This window comes from Petaurus breviceps, unplaced genomic scaffold (assembly GCF_028583685.1).
Source record: "Petaurus breviceps papuanus isolate PSGF00001 unplaced genomic scaffold, PetGlider_PUasm1.0 37, whole genome shotgun sequence".
Taxonomy (NCBI): Eukaryota; Metazoa; Chordata; class Mammalia; order Diprotodontia; family Petauridae; genus Petaurus; species Petaurus breviceps.
In genome coordinates, this window is record NW_027186296.1 from 3,923,956 (window position 1) to 3,948,907 (window position 24,952).

At 39.1% G+C, this 24,952-nt stretch overlaps 1 protein-coding gene and 1 pseudogene across 4 annotated transcripts in view; one reads left to right on the forward strand and one right to left on the reverse strand.

The window, feature by feature from the left end:
- SCG5 (secretogranin V) overlaps window positions 1–24,952 on the forward strand; it is a 71,774-nt gene that overhangs the window by 6,552 nt on the left and 40,270 nt on the right. The window lies entirely within an intron of this gene.
- On the reverse strand, window positions 15,824–17,264 carry LOC138168803 (jupiter microtubule associated homolog 1 pseudogene; annotated as a pseudogene).

Sequence of the window (24,952 nt, forward strand, 5' to 3'; positions counted from 1 at the left end):
GATGCTTACTAAATGTATATTCCCTTTCAGGTTCTTCCCACCCAGTAATCCAGAAGGCTCTGTTTGGGCCTGCCTAAACACGTGCCCTTATATCAGTAACTCGGTCCTGCTGTTGATTTAGGCAAACTTACCTGTTTCCATTAGGCTCCTCTGACTGCATTACACTTTAGTAAATATCTGTATCTTTGTAAAAGCAGGAAATGCCTGATTAGTCACCCCAGCTGTTGTCATGGAGAAAAGGTTCATGTGACTTTCTGAGTTTCCATTAATATCTTGAATCCTGATTAAATGTGTAGAGATGGAGAGTTAGTAACTCACCTGGAAATTAAAAAATGAGAGTTTATTCAGTTTTTTTAACCAGCTTTGCTAAAAAGGAAAATAAAATAACTCTCTGACATTTTTCATCAGTTTACTTTTCTCCTACCCCTTTCTCCACTTTATTGCCTTGTAAATAACTGATGTTGTTTGGCCTTCATTTTTGAAGAGGACCAATGACATCACACAGTGATGTCATGACTTTTGGGCATAGTAAAGAGCATGCTGGACCTGGAGTCAGAAAGACCTGAGTTCAAATTTGTTCTCACATACTCACTAGTTGTTTGACCCCAGGGAAAGTCACTTAAACTGTTTCTCTTAATCTACTAGAGAAGGAAATGGTAAACCCCTCCAGTATCTTTGCCAAGAAAACCCCAAATAGGATCAGACAATACTTGTAAATAGTACATCCTAGCTGTGTGACCCTAGGCAAATCACTCAATCTCTCAGTGCTCTAGACCAGTGGTCAAACTTGAATAGAAGTGGGGGCCAGTAAACCAAGCATGAGGATCTCTGCAGCCTGCATATTGACTTAGAATATCACATATATTTATTGTGTTTTTATCCATTTTGTTAAATATTTCCCAATTACATTTTAATCTGAGTCTGGCTGCCCTTGGGAGTTTTGTGAACTATTTGACATCTCTGCTTTAGGCAACTCTGTAAGACTAAAAGTTACAAAGAAGGTCCTGACTTGCATAGGTGGACAGAGTTTCTGTACCTGGGAGTTCTTTATACCATGGAATAGCAAATCATGGCCTTAGGTCAAATCCTGTTGCCATCTGTTTTGGGTTGAATGGTGTTCACATTTTTTTAAATAAAATTTTGCTGTAAAAAAAAAATAAAACAATTCTTAGCTCATGGGATTTGGCCCATGAGCTGCAGTTTGTGAACCTGGCTTCTGCTCTACACCAATGAGATCACAGGTCTAGTACCCAACTCTGTTCTTATTCTGTCAATCAATATTGTACTGACTTTGGTGCCAAAAATGCTGGATTTGAATCTTAGCTCTGCCAGGTGCCAACATTGTCACATAAGTTCTCTGAGTTTCAGTTTCTTGATCTGAAAAATGAGATTGGTCATACTTGTAGTAGTTACTTGACAAGATTATTGTTAAAATCCCATGAATTAGTTTCTGTAAAGGTATTGTTCATCCTTAGTTCTTGAAGAGGACCAATGATAACACAAGTGTGATGTCTTGACTCTCCTGTGAGTTGAATTTTAGTGAGGCAGAGCTTGGCAAAGTCATCAGTCTCATTCTCTCCTCCAAAGTGATGGGAGTGCAGTGGCAAGACAAAAGTCAAGATGACTGGAAACACTCTAGTCTCTGCCTTCAAGAGGCTTACAGTCTGGCCAGTAATAGCCCCCAGGCCAAGCCTCTGTTGCTTTGCAAAGTTCTTTGTCAATGGTATTGCATTATATAAATGTGAACCTATTTTGATCATAATTTATTAAAGATCAAGAATCTCATTATTATGTTCCCACCAAATAGTTGTAAAGGGAATTTCTTTTTTTTTTTTTTAAAGCAATTGGGGTTAAGTAACTTGCTCAAGGTTACGCGGCCAGGTGTTTCTGGGTGGGTGCTAAGTGTCTGAGTCCGGGATTCGATCCCCAGGTTATCCCAACACGAGCAGGTGCTCTTACTCGCTGTGCTACCTGGCTGCCCCAAGGGAATTTCTTTAGATGTGAATCTTCTTTTATCATGTGCTACCTTTTCTTTTTTTTTTTTTTTTTTGGTGCTAACTTGTGATTTCAGTGGTGTTGGGACCCCCTTGAGACTGGCTACCAAAGCAGATTGGCATCTGTTTTTCACAACTTATAGTCTTAGAGAGTTGTCTGAGAAGTTAGTGACTTTACTGAGGGTCACACAACTCTTATGTTTCAGAGGTGTAATGGACACTGAGATATAACAGGACAGCTAGGCCAATTATAATTTGATAGGAGTGTTTATTAACTGGCCGGGACTGCCTCTCAGACCGAAAGACAGCAGCGAGCTTTCTGTTAGACATAATTTTATAGACAATGTGATTGCTGGCAACAAAATATGTTTCTAAGGGGGGTTAGCATTGTTTCCATAGAGGCAAAGCTTTCTCAGTATTATTCTTATTAAGGTAAAGCATTCCCAGTATTATTTCTATTCAAGCAAAACATTCTCAGTATTATTCTTATTGAAACAAAGCCTTAGTATTATTTCTACTGAAGTGAAACAGACCTGAATCCGTGGGAATCTGTGGCATGTTTTTAGCAACACAGGTGAAACATTTCTTTACTATTGGAGCCTATTACCATGTTTCCCTGATAAGAAGACACTGTCTTATTATTTTTTTTGAACAGAAAAATACCAGAGGGCTTATTTTCAGGGGAGGGCTTATTTTAATGAACATTGACAGCAATTTTAATAAACAGGTAAATGTGAACAAAAAAATGTACCTTTATTCAATAAGCAAATCACTGGGGAAGAACAGGATGACGTGCTCACTGCTGCAGCTCTGATTGGATGCAGCTCGGAGCGCGGCGTGCGTTTCACTGGGGAGGAGGGGATGGTGCATACAGAGGGTACCGTAATGTAGCGTGTAGCGCAGGGGATCACCTTCACTACAGTAGCAATCTCAATAGGGCTTATTTTCGGGGGAGGGCTTATTTTAGAGGAATCTTACACAGTAAGGGGAGGGCTTATTTTTGGGATAGGTCTTATTATCGGGGAAACACGGTAGGTGGTTTCCAAGGAACCCAGTAGCGGTCCCCTCTAGCAGGTTTAAGGGGGCTCTAGTGTATAATTTCTGGTGGGCACTTCAGAGGCAAGACAAACCCAGGTTGTCTTTTTGTTTAGTTTTTGCTTTTCTTTGTATCATTCGCTCTTTTTTTTTTCCTTTTTGGAGGGGAAGGCAGGGCAATTGAGTTTAAGTGACTTGCTCAAGGTCACACAGCTAGTAAGTGTTAAGGGTCTGAGACCAGATTTGAACTCAGGTCCTCCTGACTCCAGGGCCAGTGCTCTATTCACTGTGCCACCTAGCCACCCCTCATTCACTCTTAACACAGTATCTAGCACATGTCAGTCACTTAATAAATGCTCGTCTGCTTCCTGACTCCAATCCAGCTCTCAGTCCACTTCATCATGCTACTTGCTAGTACTATAAAATGAAAGAATGCTCCCAGAGAAAAATATTCCATTCTGAATGGAGTGAAAACTTTTGGTTAGGTAAAGATGGTGTCCACTACTGTGGTATGCTAGGTGTTATTACATACATGCTGAATTATGCTCTCAGAAATGCTTTGAAACATTTTTAGAATGTGTATTTTTTTTTAACCCTGGTAGTCTCTTTTCTGACATTGTCATATTTTCTGTAGATTGTATCCAACTTTTCATGATACCATTTGGGGTTTTCTTGGCAAAGATACTGGAGTGGTTTGCCATTTCCCTTTTCCAGCTCATTTTAGAGATAAGGAAACTGAGACAGAGTTAAGTGACTTATCCAAGGTCACACAGCTAGTAAGTGTCTGAGGCCATATTTGAACTCAGAAGATGAGTCTTCCTTACTACAGGCCCTGTCCTCTATTCACTGTGCCACCTAGCTTCCCAACTAATGTACTACATTTCACGTATATCGAACTCAGAACTCTGTTCTCTTCATTAAAATGTAAGTTCTTTGAGGGCAACAACTCTTTTTGTCCTTCTTTGTATTACTTTTTAACACAGTACCTAGTAAGCACTAGATAAATGCTAGTTGATCAATTGATCCTCCTTTAGTGAAGGATAGTATGTATTTCAAAAGGCTCATGATTTCTTCAGTGTGGGCACTGTCTCCACTAATGCAAATTGCAACTTCTCCATGTCCTAATAGATACTTGTCAAGTGCTCCTATGGCTGAAAACATCCATTGTGTGGTGGCCATCCATTAAGACCTGGACCATCAGGCCCACATCAGGACAGGTTGGCTGGCCTTGTAATAAACTGGCCTCTTGTATCTCTTATAAAGTCCTCTAGAATAACTTACTTATCTTGTAGAGCTTGGCTTCCTACTGTCACAATGGCACAATTTCCTGCATCACTTATTCCATCCCCATTTCTTCTCAGCCTTTGTTCCATTAAGTATTGACTCTACTATTGTCTGAACCTTCATAATTATGAATTTGTTATACACTATTTTATTATCTAATTTTCCTGGCGAGGGGAAGGCTTCTGGTGTTGTTGGGTGGACCCATGTGAAGGAGATATGCTGGGTGGACATGGGCAGTAATCACAGCAGGAGAAGGTATGTGTACATTGTGATCTGTACAATTGGAGGGGGTACTCACAAGAATGAGATCGTGTAACTCTTCCAGGTGAATGTCAGAGTTGGGAGAGATCTTAAGAATCCTATAGTCTGGGAAACTTAGATCACACTTCACATCACAAAGACCTGATGAATATTATGCAGTCCTATACCTAAAAAATACTCTCTTAAGTTTTTGGAAAGAGAAATAAGGATTTAGACAGTACTAGATGCGTTATAAACTTAAAACTTGCAATTTAAGTTTGAGGCCAGTGATCTCATACCCTTATTGTATAGTTGAGGAAACAAAGGCCTGGAGGTTTGTTTAAGGTTACACGCCTAATACACAGCTGTGAGGACTAGAACCTGCATTTTCTGTGGTTGATTCTAGTGTTCCTTCTATTGCCTTTCATTATCTGCTCAACTTGTTTAAACCCAGATTCATCATCTTCTCTCGCACCATTAAATTGATTCCCCTTTCTGATTCACCTGTCCTTACCCAAAGCATCACTATTCTTCCAGACTCTCAAGCTTGAAACTCTGAGTAATTTGGGGGGCTTTATTCTCTTTCACTTCTCACATTCAATTATTCACCGTATTTCGTCCATTTTTCCTTTTAGAATAGATTTGTCCCTTCTCCGTTCCCAATGCCAACACCTGTGTCCAAGGAAGGAAGGAAGAAAAGGGGGAGGAAGAAAATAAATTTTTTAGTAAGTGCTTAGTATGTGCCAGACACTGTGTACTTTGCAAATATTCATCTGATGCTCACAACAATCCTGGAAATTAGGTTCTATTATTATTCTCATTATCCAGTTGAGGAAACTGAGGCAGACAGAGGTTAAGTGATTATTTGGCCAGGGCTACACATGGCTGAGGTCAGATCTGAACTCAGGTCTTCCTAAATCTAGGCCCAACACTCTACCCACTGTGTCAACTGACTGCCTCATCATTTCAATGCCTGTTACTGTAATGGCCTCCTAACTGGTTTTCTAGCCTCTAGTCTTTTCCCCTGCTTCTTCCTTCTTCCCTGCCCCCAATCCATCTTACATACTGTTGCCAGATTAATCCTCCAAAACACTTTGAATCAAATTACTCCTCACAGAATCGGTGACAGGATCAAATGAAATAATATACTCAAAGCATTTGTAACCACCAAGCCCTGTGTAAATGTAAGGGATTATTATAATGTCAGGATTATCAACAACCTACAGTGTACCATATCAAAGCTGAATTCCTCTGCCAAGTTTTCTAAACCCTTCTAGGATCACACAGCCCTTCCCTACTTCTTATACTACAGTAATGCCATTTTGTTACATCACAGACAATTCATTTTTCATACTCTTTATGCTTCAGGATTTAAATAATATTTAATTGATTTATGATAAATGTTTAATGATGTTCATCGTGACATTGTCAGATGAGAATATGCAAATTAGAGGGCAAAGTTAAATTGAAGCCATTTGGATAACAGGATCCAAATGAACTGACCCTGGCATCACTACAAAACTCATCTAAAAATATCCCTGAAACACACAGCTTCAGTGGTGCCATATGCCAGGGTCCATTAATATGCCCAGCTGGATGGAATGTTGTCATTTTTGTTGCCTGTTCCTCAAAATTCTCATCCCCACTTTAATTTTCTTTTTTCTTGCAGCATCTTTCTTTCCACTCTGAAAGGAAGAGTAAAGTCACCTTCACTGTTAGGTTACTATATCAAAGTTTTGTGATTTTTGTGGAAAATCAACAGTTCTCATGTATCTTAGAACAGGAGGAAATTTGGGGGAAGTAATATGGTGCAATGGAAAGTCATAGGAGCTGAGTTTGAATGCTTTTTATAGTACTTCTTGTGTGACCTTGGATAAATTACTTAAACTCCAAAATGAAGGGATTGAGAGAGAAGAATGTCTAAAGTTCCTTCCATGGTCCTGTTAGGCAAGGCTTAGAGAGCTTCATATCTTTAAATGACTTCTCTGTGGTCACATCAAAGGCAGCATATAAACCCACTCCTTTCTAATTCACCTACACCAGGATTCCTCTCATTGCTACAGTCTCCTCCAGAAGACACAATTGATTTAATTTGACTTTGTTACAATATAGTTAATCCTATTTTTCACAGTTTGTTGGGGGTAGGAAATGTGGAATGAAGGGAGTAGACTAGATGGCCTCTCTGGTGCCTTCCAGTTCAAAATCTGTGATCCTGTGAGCACTGTTTGGTGAGAGGCAAACTGTGGCATAGTGAAGAACTAACCTTAGAGTTGGGAAACTCTGGGTTCAAATCCTGTTTTTGTCACACACACTGGTTCCGTGACTGTGTAAATAATGTAACCTCTCAGTCTCCATGCAAATAGACTACAAATTACAGAACATATGCCAGTGTGTACTGGTAAAAGGAGTTTCCTTACTAGGAGCTTCCTATACCCATTAAAGCAATGTTCTGGACCAAAAAAAGTTTTAATCTAGTAGTCTCAAAAAAAAAAATCATTCCGTTCAAGATAGGAAGAGGCCATTTTTCTGCTCAGTTAAAAGCAGACTGTCCGTCAGTTTCCCAGACTATTTAGAAAATGTATTGTTATGAGCTTAGTGTCATAGAAATGCCCTTTGATTTTGGCTATTTTATGACTGTAGTCTCCCTAGTAACAAGATATTATAGTCACACTTACCTAGTGGAGCCAGGAGAAGACATGGCAGTCTTCCCATTTTCTCAGCAAGGGGCCATCCAGAGTACAGGTGTCTTGGAAGAAGCCATATTTGTCCTTCTGCTTGTGCATAGTCCTATACATTTACCAAATCAAAGACTAAGGAATTTCTGTTCCTTGGATGTCTTATAAGGAAGCTCAGTCAAAGCTTGGTGTAAACCAATCTTCAAAATTTCATTTTGTTGGTACAGCCAGTCAGTCAACTAACATTTACTGAGTGCCTACTATGTGTCAGGCTCTGTGCTAAGCACTGCTTCAATATAAGACACATGGAGTAATATGAGTAAAAGGAGACATTCAATCCTGTTTGTCAATTGTCAATTTGTCAATCACTTCCAGACAATTTTTGATCTCCATCCAAATGGTTTTCCCTCAATACCCACCACCATTTTCTGTTTTTCATACCAGCCCTCCTTTCTTCTCTTAATTTCTGTTTTTCTTTTCTTTTTTTGCTTTTTGGAGGAGGGAAGGCAGGGCAATTGGGGTTAAGTGAGTTGCCCAAGGTCACACAGCTAGTAAGTGTTCAGTGTCTGAAGCTGGATTTGAACTCAGGTCCTCCTGACTTCAGGGCTAGTGCTCTATTCACTATGCCACCTAGCCACCCCCCCCCCCATATACCTTGTATTTCTCTAAAGGCTTCCTTCCATGGAACCCAAAGTCTCTATCAAAGTATCTATTATTTCATTGGTTCTCACAACATCCATGTCATGCAGGTCAGAGGTTAATGTTATGCCATATTGTTTCCAAAGTTAATGCATTTAACTTTTAAAATATATATTAAATAAATATATAAATAATTTAATTATGTATTATTAAATTATACTTTAAATTAAATAATTACATATTAAATAAGTATATTAAATATATTATTATATTGCTCTGATTATTCAGTTGAGTGGGATCGTTTTTCCCCTGAATTCTTCATAGTCCTCATTCCTTTTTATTGTTGTTCAGTCATGTCTGATTCTTCATGAACCCATTTGCAATTTTCATGGCAAAGATACTGGAGTGGTTTCCCATTTTCTTCTCCAGTTCATTTTATAGATGAAGAAATGGGTTAAGTGACTTGCCCAGGATCACATAGCTAGTAAGTGTCTGAGGTCAGATTTGAACTCAGGAAGATGGATGAGTCTTCCTGACTCTAGGCCCAACACTCTATCCACTGTGCCACCTAGCTTCACTGTTGTGACTATGTACTAAAAGTATGCAAATTAAGTCAAATTTTTTAAAAAATCAATAAGCTTATTATCTGTTGGGTATACAAAGAAAGGCTAACATATTCTCTGCTGTCAAGCAGCATATAACCTAATAGAGGAAATAATATGCAAATAACTGTGTACAAATAAATATAATAAATTGTAGGTAATCTCAGAAGGAAGGCACTAACAATAAAGGAAACTGACAAAGGCTTCTTGCAGAAAGTGGAATTTTAGCTGAGACTTGAAGGAAGTGAGGGGAACGGATGCAGAGAAGGAGAAGCCGTGGGGGCCAGCCAGGGAAAATGCATGGAGCTGGGAGGTGGAGTGTCTTGTTAAAAAAAAAAACACACACACACACACACACAGTAAGATGGCCACTGTCATTTAATTGTAGAACACACAGAGGAGAATAAGGAGACTAGAAAGACAGGAAGGGGCCAGGTTATGAAAAATGCTTTCTTTATGGCTCATTCAATTTACTATTTCTTAAAAAAATAATTTTTATTGATTTCTTCCCCCCCCCCCCACATCACCATGGTTTCCTTCAGTATCCTTTTCCCTCTCCCAGAGATCCATCCTGCTTAACAGTAATTTTTGAAGACAATAAAGATAAAGAAGAGCAAAAAAGAAAACTCAACATAACAGATCAATACCTTGAAAAAGTCCAAAAACATGTACAACGTGAAATGCTTATGTGCTTCTGTGGCCAAGATCAAAAAACATTTCTATTACACTAAGGATTTGGATTAGATGACTTCTGAGGGTCCCTTTGATGAGCCTATGAATTTCTCCAGACGTGGTCCTGGCCCTCAAATGGCAGATATGTAGTCACAACTGGGGTTGTACTTACAGCTTTTCTAGTTGGAAGGGACCCTTAGGAGCATCAACTCTGACCTTTTCTTTTTACGGGTCTAAGGAGTTCAAGTGACTTATCCCAAATCCCACATCAAGATTTAATGTTATAGGGGGCAGCTAGGTGGTGCAGTGAATAGAGCACTGGCCCTGGAGTCAGGAGGATCTGAGTTCCAATCTGGCCTCAGACACTTAACACAAAAACTAGCTGTGTGATCTTGGGCAAGTCACTTAACCCCAACTGCCCTCGAAGAAAAAAAAGCAAAAAAAAAGATTTAATGTTATATCCTTTGCTCTTTTCATTATACCTCCCTAGAACTCCTTTGATACAGTTTTCAAGAAGCAAAGGTCTTACTCCACACCACAATAAGACATCCAAGAAAGGCCCTAGTGCTGGTGATCACACTCCTAAAATATCATTTGAGAAGTGATGTTCGTGCTTCATCTTTCAACTTTCTATTTTAAATGATCAAAAAATCTTAAAATGACAAGATTGAGGTTACAATACTGGATATCAAAGTGTCACTCTCTAATTTCCAGCTGAAAAACAAGTTTACTTTTGTTCAGCAAACTGTTGGTAGAAAAAAACTATACTGGGTCAGTCAGTCAATCAACAATCATTTATTAAGTACTTGCTATGTGCCAGATAGTATGTTAAGCCCTTCCTTCATTCCTTCCTTTCCTCCTCTTCCTCTTTCCTCTTCCTTTGTCCACATAGGGATTCATGCCCTTACCTGCAAGGGCTCTGCCCAAAAGAATTTAAATTTTGATTTCTGAAACCTACTTGCAAGATACCTTGGGATTTACAGGCGAGATTTCTCTTTTGAGGACCTTGCCTTAAGCCCAAATCACTCTGGCTCTCATTGACTGGCCAACATTAGGTTCCAGCCCAAGCTTCACTTGGTCATTTTTTGGGATCTGATGGCTCAGAGTGAGTGTAAATAGCAATTGTTTGTTTTGGCCAGAAACCTTGAGGTTCTTCCCCTCCCAGATTGATTTGTTTTTGTTTTGACTAGGTAAAAGTCTTTTTACTTTGCCTCATTTCTTACCTAGCCTTAATCAGTGGGGCATTGTCTCAGTCAAACTGAGACCTGGGAAAGACCTTAGTTTGAAAAGGCCAAGGTCTCCCACAGCATCCAGGGCCATCTCCAGTTGTCCTGATCTATGTCTTGCTACTAGACTCCAATGACTGTGAAGGAGAGAGTGAGGCTCGTAACTTTGCACAGCCCTGCCTCACTTAAATCCAATTCACTTGCAAGTCACGACATCACTTTTCTGATGTCATGGTTGTCTTTAAGAATGAAAGATAACCAACCAACCAACTGTGTTAAGCTGTGGGAATACAAATAGAATGAAGGAAATAATCCCTACACTCAAGGAGCTTGTATTCTAATGAGAGAAACAACAGGTATACACATACACACACACACACACACACACAGATAAGGTACCAGACACTGAGGTCCTTATTCAGACTAAACCGCCAAGCATTCAAACTCTTCTTGAGAGAGCACAACTCCTATGGGCTGGCTACATTGTTTGAATGCAAAAGGTACCCTTGCCAAAAAGATTATTTTGTGGAGAACTCACACAGGACAAATGTTAACCTGGTGGTCAGAAGAAGTGATACAAGGACACTCTCAATGTCTCTCTCAAGAACTTTGGAATTGGGCGGCTAGGGGGCACTGGCCCTGGAGTCAGGAGGACCTGAATTTAAATCCGGCCTCTCACACTTAACACAAAAACTAGCCATGTGACCTTGGGCAAGTCACTTAACCCCAATTGCCCCCCCCCAAAAAAAGCAAAAAAAAAAGAACTTTGGAATTGATTGTGTGACATGGGAGACCCTGGTACAGGACTGCTCAGCATGGTGTGCCCACTTCAGAGAAGGTGCTGTGCTTTATGAGAAAAGCAGAATTGAAACAGCTCAAAGGAAATGCAGGATGTGCAAATTTAGAGAATCCACCCCAAATGTTCACAAGGACCATTTGTGTCTGACCTGTGGTAGAGCATTTGAAGCTCATATTGGTCTGATCAGCTAGAGTCGGACACACCAAAACTTGACTTTAGCATAGTGATGTCATTTTGGTCCTCTTTGAGAACAAAGGACAACACCCAACCAACTATATGTGTGTGTATATATATACATATATATATACAGAGAGAGATATAAAGACAATGAATACAAAGTGATTTAATCTAAGGTAGTTAAAGAGGGAAGGGGTGGTGGTGCTACAATCTGGAAAGACCAAGTAAAAGGTCTTCAGCAATGTCTTGAAGGAAGAGAGGGATTCTGTGATGGTGGAGATAAGTAGCTACTATATTCCAGGCATGAGAGATAACCAGTGCAAATGCATGGGAACAAGAAATGGAGTACCATTGTGAGAAATAAAACAGCTCAATTGTCTAGGTAAAGTATGAGACAAGGTCTTCTAAGAGAGAAGTAGAGAGGCTTGAGAAAAGAAAAAAGTTTGGAATTACTTCTCTGGATAGTGAGTTGAGGACTCAGGGAGGAATGAAATTAGAATAATAGCCAGCATTTACATAAAAGCATTGTAAATATTTATTCATTTTATCCTCACAAAAATCCCAGTAGGCATGTGATATTATTGTTTCCCTTTTACTAATGACAAAATAGTCAGACAGAAATTAAGTGACTTGTCCAGTGTCTCCGAGTTAGTGAGAGTCTCAGGATGGTTTTGAACTCATCTTTTTGACTCCAGGTCCAGCACACTTTGGGCAGCTAAGTGATGCAATGAATGAAGCACCACATCTGGAATCAGGAAGACTCATCCTCCTGAGTTCAAATCTGACCTCAGACATTCACTAGCTGTGTGACCTGGTCAAATCATTTAATCCTGTTTGCCTCAGTTTCCTCATCTGTAAGTGATCTGGAGAAGGAAATAGCAAACCACTTTATTATCTTTGCCAAAAAAACCCTAAATGGGGTCATGAAGAGTCATATATGACTGAAAAATGACATAACAAAACCAGCACTCTTACACTTTGATTACCTTGCCCAGGATCTCATGGCTAAGTGTTTGAGATAAGATTTGAACTCAGGTCTTCATAACTCTATGTCCAACTCCCTATCCTCTGTACCACATAGCTGCCACTGAGGGCCCAGTTGAAGCTGGATGACACAAATTCATAGTGAACCCGGATGGTCTCCCTTGCATTATGAAAAGCCCTTCAGAAAATTATACAAGTCATTTGGAGAGCACAAAGAGGGAGCTGCAATTCTCCATATAACCACAAGAGGGCAGCAGCTGCATCTTATTCGTAGGTAAGAAGGAAAAGCTGCCACAAAGTGAACCATAGTCAGGAACTATACGTTTGAAGGCCCTCTGGGTCCCAGGGAAGCCTCAGAATGTAGTTGGTTCTTGTTTTTAGAGAAACGGAAGATTCACCCTATTTTCAGGTCCTCTCTGGTCTGCTGATCCCTAAGATCCAATAGGGCTGAATCACAGGTTTTAACAGTTGGAATGGAAATAGATACTGTTTGGTCCCTTAGGTCATCCTGGGTCCATTCTGTACCTATCCTTCCAGTTAGCTCTCCATCCTTTCCTCTGGCACTGAGCTCAGAGACTTTTCCAGATTGCCAGGGTCACTGGACCACAGCAAACTGCTTCCTTAGAGCTAAACTAGGAATATAAGAACAAAATGCCTTCATTCTTCCTTCACCCAAGTTATATATCAGCTCACATGTATGATCTGGAGCTGTTTTCCTAGCATTCTTTTAAGTACATAACAGTAGTGACTTGCATTTTTCATTTGCATAACTATTGAACTTGATATCCTATAAGAAAATGAAATCCTGCTTCCAAAGCCTAGAAAATGTACTAGTTTGGGGGTGGCTAGGTGGCGCAGTGAATACAGCACTGGCCCTGGAGTCAGGAGGACCTGAGTTCAGATGTGGGCTCAGACACATAACACTTACTAGCCATGTGACCTTGGGCAAGTCGCTTAACCCTAATTGCCCTGCCTTCCCCCTCCAAAAAAGCAAAAATTAACAAATTTCTTAAAAAAGAAAATGTACTATTTTTTCTGCTTACATTATTATTAAATTTTTATCTGAGTCTTTTGTTGTTGTTCAGTTATGTCCAGCTCTCTGTGACTACATTTTGAGGTTTTTTGGTAAAGATACTGGAGTGGTTTTGCCATTTGCTTCTCCAGCTCATTTCGTAGATAAGAAACATGGTTATGTGACTTACCTAGGATTACAAAGTGAGTGAATGTCTGAGGCCAGATTTGAATTCTTGAAGATTAATCTTCCTGATTCCAAGCCCAGTGCTCTATTCACTATGGCACCTAGCCACCCAATTTAAGCATGAATTTAAAATAAAATTAGGAGTTGTCCACAAATAATAGGCTGAAGAGAATTTTGTGAATGCATTTGGTACTTCCTCAAATTTTGTTTTGTGCTAGAAAAGAGAACTAAGCCTAAAAATTAAGTAGAATATGTAACAACTGTGAATTGCCCCAGTCTATCTTTCTAGTCTTACTTAACTTCTCTTGCTTTGTTTTCCAGTCAATATAAAGTCTTTTTTTTAACCTATTCTCACCCAGCCCTGTACATTCCCATGTTCTAGGAATACACTCCTCCTTGTATCCAGCTATGAAACTTCTTCTCTTTCTTCTAGGCTCAGTTCAGCTGCCACTGCTTTTGTGAAGCCTGCCCTGATCCACTTGGCTGAAAATGGTCTTTTCTTCCTCAGATTTGCCTACAGCACTCTGCTTGGATTTCTCTTGTCCCTATGCTGTCTTCCACATACCTTGTATCATATTTATTTGCATATCTGTCTCCTTCCTTCTTTCCACCCAGTACTGGGGCTCTTAATCTTTTTTTTTTTTTGTCATGTACCTCTCTCCTTTGGCAGTTTGGCAAAATCTCTGGACCCATTCTCAGAATATAGTAATATTTTTAAAGAATATTCATGATTGAAACAAATAACTGAATTTTAGTTAGAGATTAGTGAAAATTAAAATGTGATTCCCCCCTTCTCAAGTTTGTAAACTTCCTGAAATCTGTCTACAAACCCCACATTAAGAAATGCTGTCCTAGTAGATTTCAAATTCCTTAAGGGCAAGAATTGTGTCATTTTTCCCCCTCTTTATGGGCACAGCACCTATCATAATTCCTTAGTATAATAGTGGTAGATTTGTAAATTATGGTTGAATGAATCAATGTATAAATGAGTGAAATTTAGTGTGATAGAAAATTGGATATGCAGTCAGGAGACCTGGGTTAATGGAATTCTGGTTCTTTCCTTTACTAGCTGTATAACCTTGGCCAAAGTCCTTTCACTTTTCAGAGCTTCCATTTTCTCGTCTGTAAAATGAAGGGACTGGACAAGACAACCTCTAAAGTCTCATGATTCTGGTCAGATTGTGAGAAGGCTCATGTGAGTTGTTCATTTTATGCTTGAAGCCCAAGAACCATTGTACTTCTGAGCTCCCAGATAAAATACCTGTTTGGATGAGAAAGAGAAAGTCAGGTTCTGGGACTAACATAATTGTCACCAGGACCTGTATGTTTTAAGAAAAATGACTGATGTTAACATGGAAGTGATAACCTTCACTTTTGGCCATATCCTAAGTACCCATGCTTGTTGGTTATACACCAATGTGGACAAGATCGATCCTGGCAAAATTGTGAAGTAAGCAGAATTGGTTTACTTTAGTAATTCCCTCATATCTAGATTCTTGAAGACACTTACTTGATTCTGTCTTTTGGAGCAATTCACTGGCAAGCAGCAGTAATTCCCAAATAAATCAGTGGGTTATATTTATTCCTCTGTTGCAGCATTAGCATTGTGAGAAATACTTCTGGGAAAAGGATTTTGATCTGGATTATTTAGGGGAGAAAGTAGGTATAGAAGGCCCTATAACTTGATCACTCCTTGACCTCTGCTAAGTGAGGCAATCTTTCTGGGCCTCAGTGATCCCTTAGGGAAATTGGAATAATCATATGCAACTTTTTGTATTGAAATGTTGTTTCCCAGAATCCTGGTATTCCAAATGATTCAGAAAGGAGTTCTGGGAGAAAATTTCAATGTTAGCAATATTCCCCCAAAAAAACATTTAGTATAAAGTTTTGCATGTATTTAAAACTTTTATGTGTGCCATTTTTAAAATGTAAAAGGGCTTAAGGTTTTTTTTTCTCTTTCTTTTTCTTTTTTGCTATAGAATTTCTAACACTTTATCTTTCAAGTATTGCATACATATACCATGTCCAGCATTTATTGGTCCTGTCTATATATTTCAAGCCCAAAATCTTTGTGATATTATTAAGAGTGGAAATCACTGTCCTGGAGAAACAACTGTCAAAATAGAAACATTTTGTATAAATACTGTTATTATTCATAATATTCTAATAGAGTAGTAAAAATTATTTTGGTTGCTTGGTTGCCAATGAACTCCTTTCTAAGGGGATATACCCCAATTATCCAAATCAAAGAGAAAGTTAAATGTGAATAATAGAAGACAATAGATACTCCCTAGTTCATTTTTTTTTCAAAACTTCTCTGTTGTTTACTTTAAACAGCCCAGATTAATGAAATTACAACACATGTTAAAGATGAGACTTTCACTTCATGGTCAAGCACCAGCATGATCATGCACACAGCACTGAGTTATTTTGTAGGAAAAATACCCCTGCAGGTATTCCTTGATGAACACTCACTTTCTGAATGATTCACTCCCCTTGCTCTGTTTCTGAATCCAGTTAAATTCAATTGGGACACTCAACTCCTTCCCCAGTCTTAGGCTCAGCTTGTCAGACATCAATTTTACACCAGGTTTAATTCCTGTGTTCAAAACCTAAAGACAGTTTCTCTGCTTTCTAGTCAGCAAGGCATATGAAGCCCAGGGCTCTTTACAGGTTTGTATGGCACAGAAAAGTGTGGATGCTTGTAGCAAAGGACATTTACAGGATAAATTAGATTGAAACCAAAGAGAGAGTGGTGGATAAAGCCAACTTTGTGTTTCAGGGCCTGAGAAGAACTGTACCTTCGACTGTTTACACGAATTTATTGAGCCTAAATTGATCAGTAAGGTTGATCAAAAATGGAGTTTAAAAAACCACCTAGGTACAAAAAAACTCTCTAACACATTTAGAACTGGGTTTTTAGTTCTTGAAAACATATCACTAAGCTTCATAGAGTGTTCCCTCAGCAGTCTGCTATAGAGAACACTCGTGCCATGGCCTGCAGACCTGGACAGATGGGGGGATTACTTGTTCTTTAAAAAAAAAAAGGCAATAGTACATAAAGTGCTTTTTTAATGAAAGAAATTTTAAAGAGATGTACAGTCAGGCTCAAGTTGTGCAGTTCACAAGCATGGAGGGGAGGAAAAAAAAGTCATATTTAACCAAGGACTAAGCTGGACTTGCCACCAGGTGGATTTCTTCTGGATGGTGCTGGTGCTGATGCAACTGGACTGGGAACAGGTGCAGCAGGCACAAATTTCTCTTCATTCTGTCCCAGGTCAACTTGTAAGTCTGCCTCCACATTTTCATGTATATCACCTTCTCCCTTTGGACCTAAAAACTCTCCAGGACCAGCTTCAGAAGAGTTTCTTCTTTGGAGTCCAGATGGTTCAGAATTATCCCTACTAGACTGAGCCCCTGCTGACTTGGCCCAAGAAGGTTGATTTTCTTCAGATGTTCCAAAAATATTAGAAGCCATTTTGTTCTTTCTCACTGGTTGTTCTGTAGGCTCATCAAAGCCCAAAGTAAAATTAGACCTGCCACCTGGAGGACGCAATACCTGGGAGCTATTCCTGCCATTGGGGTCGACGCCCTTGAAGGTGGTGGTGGTGGTCATGACAAAGCCGGAGCCGGACCGGGGCGGGGGTGGACGAATGGGTGAACAGAGAGTGGCGAGGCTCTCCACAAGGTCCCACTGAACACAATCACTGACTCACACATAAAAAAAGCCCACCCACTACTCCCTAGTTCATTTTTGAATGCAGACACAAATTAACTCAGACTCAGATCCTCTGTGCCCAACACTTATTTCACTCCCAGCTCAGGGCTAGTTGGGCAATAGGACTGAGGCAGGAAGCCCATGTTTCCCCAGATAATCTCCAACAATGAATACAGGCGGATATAGGAGGACTCCAGCTTACAAATGGGTTGTGTTCCAAAAAATCCATTTCTAAGTGGTTTGGAACGCAGAATGGATTTTTCCATAAAATCAATGTACAATATGTGTGTGGGGGAATGGGGTGGGAGGGTGGGAATAGGAAGGTAGCAACAAATTGAGAAAGGAAAAGGCTAAATGTTTTTCTAAATATCAGGGAAACCCAGCATCAGCAGTAGTAAGATCTCTATCTTCACTAAAGCAGAATGTCTTCATTCAAAACAATGAAGATGACAGTGGCAGATACCTTTGTTGAGTGTACAACTCCATGTTTCATCCTTTGATTGGTGTTATTATTCAAAGGATTACTGAACAAATTTATTTCTTTGCATCTCCCAAGGACTCTTTTATGATCTTAATACATGGGACCTTATTAGAGGAGAGCCTTTGATGTTGCATTTTGATATAGAGTTTGAAGTGTTTTTTCATAATCAATAAATGGCAAACAGTGGGATCTTATTATGTTCCTTACACAAATTTTGGTCCATTATGTTTCCTTATAGTCAGTCTATGTTGAGTATTTTGAAGAAAACCTTCCTGTTCCTGTCTCATATTTTCATCAAGGGTATTTTCAATAGTATGTAGATCTTTCTCAAAAAGATTTTATAAAGATGAGAAATCAGGCATTTGGGTTGGCAGTTATTAATGTCATAATGGCTCTATAAAAATAATACCATTGTGATACCTCCTCCGGGTCATTTGGTATCTTCCATGCTTTCTGATATCTTCAGAAATGATCCCTTGGGGCGGCTAGGTGGTGCAGTGAGTAAAGCACCTGCCTGGAGTCAGGAGGACCCGAGTTTGGTTCCGGCCTCAGACACTTAACACCCACCCAAAAAACTAGCCGTGTAACCTTGGGCAAGTTACTTAACCCCAATTGCCCTCCAAAAGGCAAAAAAACAAACAAACAAAAAAGAAATGATCCCTCAGTTCTTTCAAAATTATGTTACCAACAACATAATTTTCTTTTGCGCATACTTGCTTTGGTGAAACTTCTTATATTCTTGTCTTCATCTTCCTTAATGTCGATTTCATTTTCTTATAGAGCATATCAAGAACTGAGGTGTTGGAAGTCCAATGCTGTGTTTTCATGCTCAGTGCTGATGAAAATAATTTGTTATAGAAATGTTTGACATATCTGTTCCATTTTTTGGTCTGTTTTTCTCCTTCCAGTTTCATCTTGGGCATCATGCCAAAACTTTCTATGCACTCCTATTCATTGTTCACTATTTTGTGAGATGATACTGCTTAGAATTACCACTCGTGTAGGTCACAAATCTTTTGAAATATCAAAGAAGGGTAACAATGTCGTTTGTATCCCCTGCACTTGTTCAATTTGACATAAGAGGGATCCAGTTAGAATCATGATAGGTAGCAGTTTGACATGCTGGATGAGACATTGGACCTAGAGTAAGGAAGACCTGATTTCATATCCTATCTCAGATGCTTACTAGTTGCATGACCCTGGACAACTCACTAAACTACTCTCAGCCTCAGTTTTCTAATTTGTTAAATGGGGATAATAAAAGCATCTACTACCTAGGCTTGAAATGAGGATCCATTTACATGATATGTAAAGTGCATTGCAAACCTTAAAATACTATTATTTTTATTAGTTAGAGCAAGTCAGTTTGGAATGAGAAACATATTCAGTCAGACACTAATATATTCCTGCTTCATGTCCCAACCTTGACTCAGTCCAAAATTAATTTCAAATTTAATTATTCAAAATTAATTATGAAGTATTTTTAGACTAGCTATTGTTTTGTATTATCTAGTATCTTCTTGACCCTGGCTGGTCTAGTGCTTGAGATTTTTCTAATGGAATGAAGCAGTCACTTGTAGACCACAGTTATTAAAAAAGGAGATTTACTTAGCCAGAGTAGGGAAAGGATATTTAGCAAGTATACAGTATTGATTCAGTTGAATGTACCTTCTGTGACTCTGGAAGCTTTGACTTGGAAGCATTGGCCACACTGGTCTGAGAGTCAGAAGCCAGAGGGAGACCATTAAATGAAGCTTGGACAGGGACCTATTGTCCATATTTATGAGTTGCCAAGTGAACTGGCTTTAAGGTTTTGTTAAGTCTATCATTCCACTGCTAGTTTTCCTTTGGTACTGTGTTGACTTTGTCCTTGTCATGGGCCTTTTCACAGAGCTCATGGTTGATATGGCTACCAGATTGCTAGATCTTTTGAAGCCTGTAAGTGGCAATCTACCATCTTTCTGGTGATTTTTGATGAATTTTGATGATGATTTATCAGCAAGCCTTATTTCTTGTCTCTTAAGGCAAGTGGCCAACATTTATTTCCTAAATATCAACAATAGACAGGAGAACTGGATCAAATCTTTTGTGGAAAATGAGCATAAGACATCTGCCTATTGAACCTAAATATTGAGTGTCTCTCTCTCCTCCCCCACCTCTTTTTTATTTCAATCCACAGTAGATAATGAGAAGGACCATTTGCTGAGGGCTGTTCAAACTGAATAGTAGCTGGTCACTGAAGTGTGCAAAAATATGGCAGTGATAAAGGTGCTATTGTCTTAAAATGTTTCTGAAAGAAGAGAAGAATAATACCAAGCAGTTGTCCTGATGGTAAATGATGCTTTATAATCATATTAGAAGGATTTCTGTGTGTATGTGTTCAGTTGAGTGTTTGGCAGTTAGCTTCCATTTAACCAGGTTTATATATAGCACACAGGAGCCTTTATGTGCCTTTATTTTTTTTTAATGGGAAAAGCTTTGGTGCCTAGGGGTCAGGTCTAGGGACAAGCAGAAACTCCCTGCATTTAAGAGAGTAGTCAAGTTATAGATCTCAAGGTCTATGGTTACAACAGGACTTATGGCAAAGTCCCAAATGCAGCTTATCTGGACCAATCCTCCTGAATTCCCTCAAACCTGGCCTGTAGCCTGCGACAAATCAGGCAAACTCTCTGGGACTCAGTGACCCTATTTGGAGAGTGAAAATAATGCCATGTAACCTGATTTCCTTGAGAAATTGCCAGAAGAAATGATTAGCAAACAAAAAGGAAAACATGAAAATGTCAAATAAATGCTTACTGTTATTATTAGTAATATTTACATAGTTTTTCCTCTCAGGCTTCACACAATGCTTTGTTCTTTAATTCTCTAATGCAATTTTCAAGTAATATTTATGTATTATAGTCATCTTTGTGTCTAGTCCTCTACTGTTCTGTAGAGGATTCCCTCTTATTCCAAGTTGAAAGTTCCCTTGGCATAATCAGAACAGTCAACTTTTGGTACCTGTTGAAGCCTGGGAGATATCCTGCTGTCTTTCTGGCATGATGGTTATGTCAACATGCTTCTGGGAAGGATTTTCTAAACTTTGTATCTCTTTCAACTGCTAGCATACAATAGGTGCTTAATACTTCACAACATAAAACAGGGTTAGAGCCAGATTACCACTTGTAAGGGGAAGAAAAGGCAGTAATGTGGAAGAGACTTTGATTGGGTCATCAAATGGCACTGTTGACCCCTGACAACTTGATAGCTAAGAGCTAGGGAGTATGGGAGTCTACTGGAGGAGAAAGGGTAGAGTAAGTTCAGCGTGGATAGTGAGAAGACATGTACCATTCTTATGTTCATGATATTCCTAAAGTGGATATGTATGTTTTCAACTTGGGCAGGGGCTCAGACTATAAATACCAGCTATTCCAAGTGGGTAGCATGTTGTTATTCAGGCATTTCAGCTGTGTCCAATTTCTCATTTTTTCTTGGCAAAGATACGGGAGTGGTTTGCCATTCCTTTTCCTGTTCTTTTTACAGATGAGGAAATTGAGACTATCAGGGTTAAGTAACTTTCTCAGGGTCACACAGATACTAAGTGTCTGAGCCCAAATTTGAACTTGGGAAGATGAGTCTTCCTGACTTCAGGTCCACTGCACCACCTAGCTGCCCATGGATAGTATAGACTTTTGCTGATTGTGGGTCCTTACTTAGCATTGCTACTAACTATAGTTGTATATGCTGGAAAACACTGTTCCTCTAAGGAAGATAAGTCAAATAGACAATCTCAAAGGGCACAGCACTGCCATGAGTGGCTGGAAAATACTGTGCCAACCCCCCACTGCCCTGCTCTGAAAAGTACACATCACTATACAAAAGCCAACAAATTAGAACAAAATAATAAGTAAATGTTAGAGATAAAAATTATTATAGAGTACTACATTTATCTCATTTTACTGGTGGAGAGAGAGGCTTAGAAAAGTTAAGTCATTTGACCAATGTCACACTAATAGTTGGTGGAAGGTGGGGACTAGAATGTGAGAGTTGACAGGACCAGAGAGAATATCTAGTTGAACCCCACCTGGTTTTAACAATTGAGAAATTGAGGCTTAGCACTTGGCCAAAGTAATAGTTATTAAGTTATATATATATATATATATATATATATATATATATATATATATATATAATAAGTTATTAAGCTTGTTGGACTCCACATCCAGTATATTTCCTATTCTTTCACACTGTGAAGCACATGGGGCAGCTAAATGGAACACTGTAGAGAGTGCTGGGATCAGAACCAGAAAAACATCCTTGTGAGTTCAAATGCATTCTCTGACACTTTCTAGTTCTGTGACCCTGGGCAAGTCACTTACCCTTCAACAAACTCCTCCTACCACAGGCTCCATGTGATTACATTTAGCCTATTAGGGGGCAAGGAAGATCTTCAAATCAGGGAAGATCTTCAAGGTCCCTTAGGCTTATTAAGGGGCAGGGAAGATCTTCAAATTCCCATTTCCATTACATTGCCTTAGTTCCTCATTTATAAAATGAGCTGGAGAAGAAATGAAAAACCACCCCAGTATCTCTGGAGTCAAGAAAACTTCAAATAGGGTTACAGAGAGTCAGATTGAAAAAGGACTAAAAAACAACAATAACAACGACATAGCACGCATAAACTGTGGGCTGTCTCTCAACCTTGACTTAGTCAGCTACCCAGAAAGTGGTTATAGGTCACTTTTCAGAGACTATGGGTAGCCCTTAGGAGTTGGAGCTGTTTCCTGATGCTATAGTTTATAAGCATCATTGTTGTGCTTCTTGCCATAATTATCAGTTGTTATCAATTAACCATATGTAATTAGCTTTTATTTTTATTATTATTATTTTTAAAGCAAATGGGGTTAAGTAACTTGCCCAAGGTTACATGGCCAGTTTGTGTGTGTGTGTGTGTGTGTGGGTGTTAAGTATCTGAGGCTTGAACCCATCCTGGGTCCTCTCGACTCCAGGGCTGGCACTCTTATTCACTGTGCCACCTAGCTGCCCCTGTAATTAGCTTTTAGAAAAAAGATTGTTGTTTTTTTTTCCCCCAAAGGTAGCATATAGTGAGAACAGTTGGTAGGAAACAGTCTTCCTCCGAAGTCCAGGGTAAAGCATATTCAGTCTTTAGAAAGAGCACACGGCAAAAGGAGTAACTCCTAGCTCCTGAAAATTCTTTAGCTGGAGTTAGTAAGATGTGTACTTTAGGTGTAGTATAGTTTTTCTGCTGGAATCTTTGTGGACCTTTGAATCTATTTCCTCATCATGTCCAGTCTTGCCCTTGACTCCCAGTGCAGACACGGTCACCAGACAATCCTGGGGTACTTCTAGGATATTGATGATAATTGGTAAGGTGGGAAATCTAAAATCTTTGGGTCTTTTAAAGCTTGAAGGGTCCTCCTTCAGCTGGAGGTGGGAGGAGACCTAGGTCACAGCAGAAATGTGCTTCTCCTTCCAAGTCTTTTTCTCTTCTCCTTGTCATATACTCACATATTTCAGGTTCTGAACTCTCTAGTAGTATGTAGGTCTTACAAGTCCCTTACCCAAGCAGAACATCTTTCTGCAGCATCTAGTTGAAAAGTCTTTGATTCAAGGAGGTATCCGGTCCTTGTTCACACGTAGTTCTGGTTGATTGATTCTATCAAGAAGTGTTGTCACTATCACTGTGTTTCCTAGTTCCATCCAAATTCTCTTTCCACCATGCCATTGTGGTTTTTTTTATTCTAAAAGCTAGAAAGGATGTTAGAGTTCATCTAGTCTAATTAGGCTACTTGACAGGAAAATTAGCAATTTACATTTATATAGTACTTAAGGCATACAGAGGGATCTCACTAGACCTTGATGTAGGTAGTTTAAATCTATCCTTATTTTACATATAAGGAAACTGAGAGCCATGTAACAAACAGCTTTCTCATTCCCATAGTTAATTCATATGTCAAATCCCAGAATTGAAAGGGACCTTTTAGGATATACAGGACAACTCAATCCTGTCTACAGTATTTCTGACAGATAGTAATATAGTCTCAATTTGAAGACCTCTATGGAAAAGGATTCCATTTATACCCAAAGAGATATATAACTATGTATACCCTTTGACTCAGCAATACCACTATTGAATCTGTTTCCCAAGGTGATCAAGGAAAAAGGAAAAGAACTTGTTTTCAAATATTTATAGCAGCTCTCTTTGTAGTGGCAAAGAACTGGAAAATGAGGGGATACCCATTAAAATCAACTGGGGAATGACTAAACAATTTGTGGTTTATGATTGTGATGGAACACTACTATGCTGTAAGAAATGATGAGCAGGTTGATTTCATAAAAACATAGAAAGACTTGAATGAGCAGAGAACCAAGAGAATGTTATATGCAATAACAGCAATAATTGTTTGAAGAATAACTGAATGATGAACTTATTCTGAGTATTACAAGTACTCAAATCAACTGCAAAGGATCTATGAAGGAAGATGCTATTCACCTCCAGAGAAAGAACTGTTATAGAAGTATGCATAGTAAGGTTTTACATATATGTATGTGTGTATATATATGTATATATCTATATATATATTGTAAATAGTGGCCTTCTTTAGTGTGCTGTGGGGAGGGAGACAGTCTAGAACTTAAAAATGCAACCAAAATTTTTTAATTTAATTTTTTAAAAAAGAAGAGAAAGGGATTCCCCTGCCTTGTGAGGAAGGACTGCTTTTGTATGGTTCTGACTGTCAAAAATTTTCCTTTTGTATCAACCTGAAATATGGAGAAAAGAGAGCAAAGCCCTGGGACAATGGAGTTTCCCCCACTGGTTCCTTGCCTCTGAAATATTTGTCTCTTAATGACTTAACAGGGCATTTCCTTGTAATGACATTGTATTTAAAGTCGTGTCCCTTTAACTAGCTTCCTAAAATACCTGGCACTACCCTATGCCTAGGCCACTGCTTTATTAGTGTTCTTGGTGTGATGGTAGTGAGAGGGATGAAATGTTAACAAGAGTCAGGAAGTGGTTTGTTTTTCCCTATTGCCTCCCAAGTTGGACTTTGCTAAAGCAGCTCCATGGTTAGTTTAATAATGGGTGTAAGCATACAAAAGGCCAGATTGGCCTCAGATATAGGCACACTAGGCTTCTGTCTACATGGTGCCATTGAGGGATGTTGAACCACTCATCTCACTAAAATCTTTCCTTTATTTTGTGTCTGAAGTTTTTATCATTCCTTGT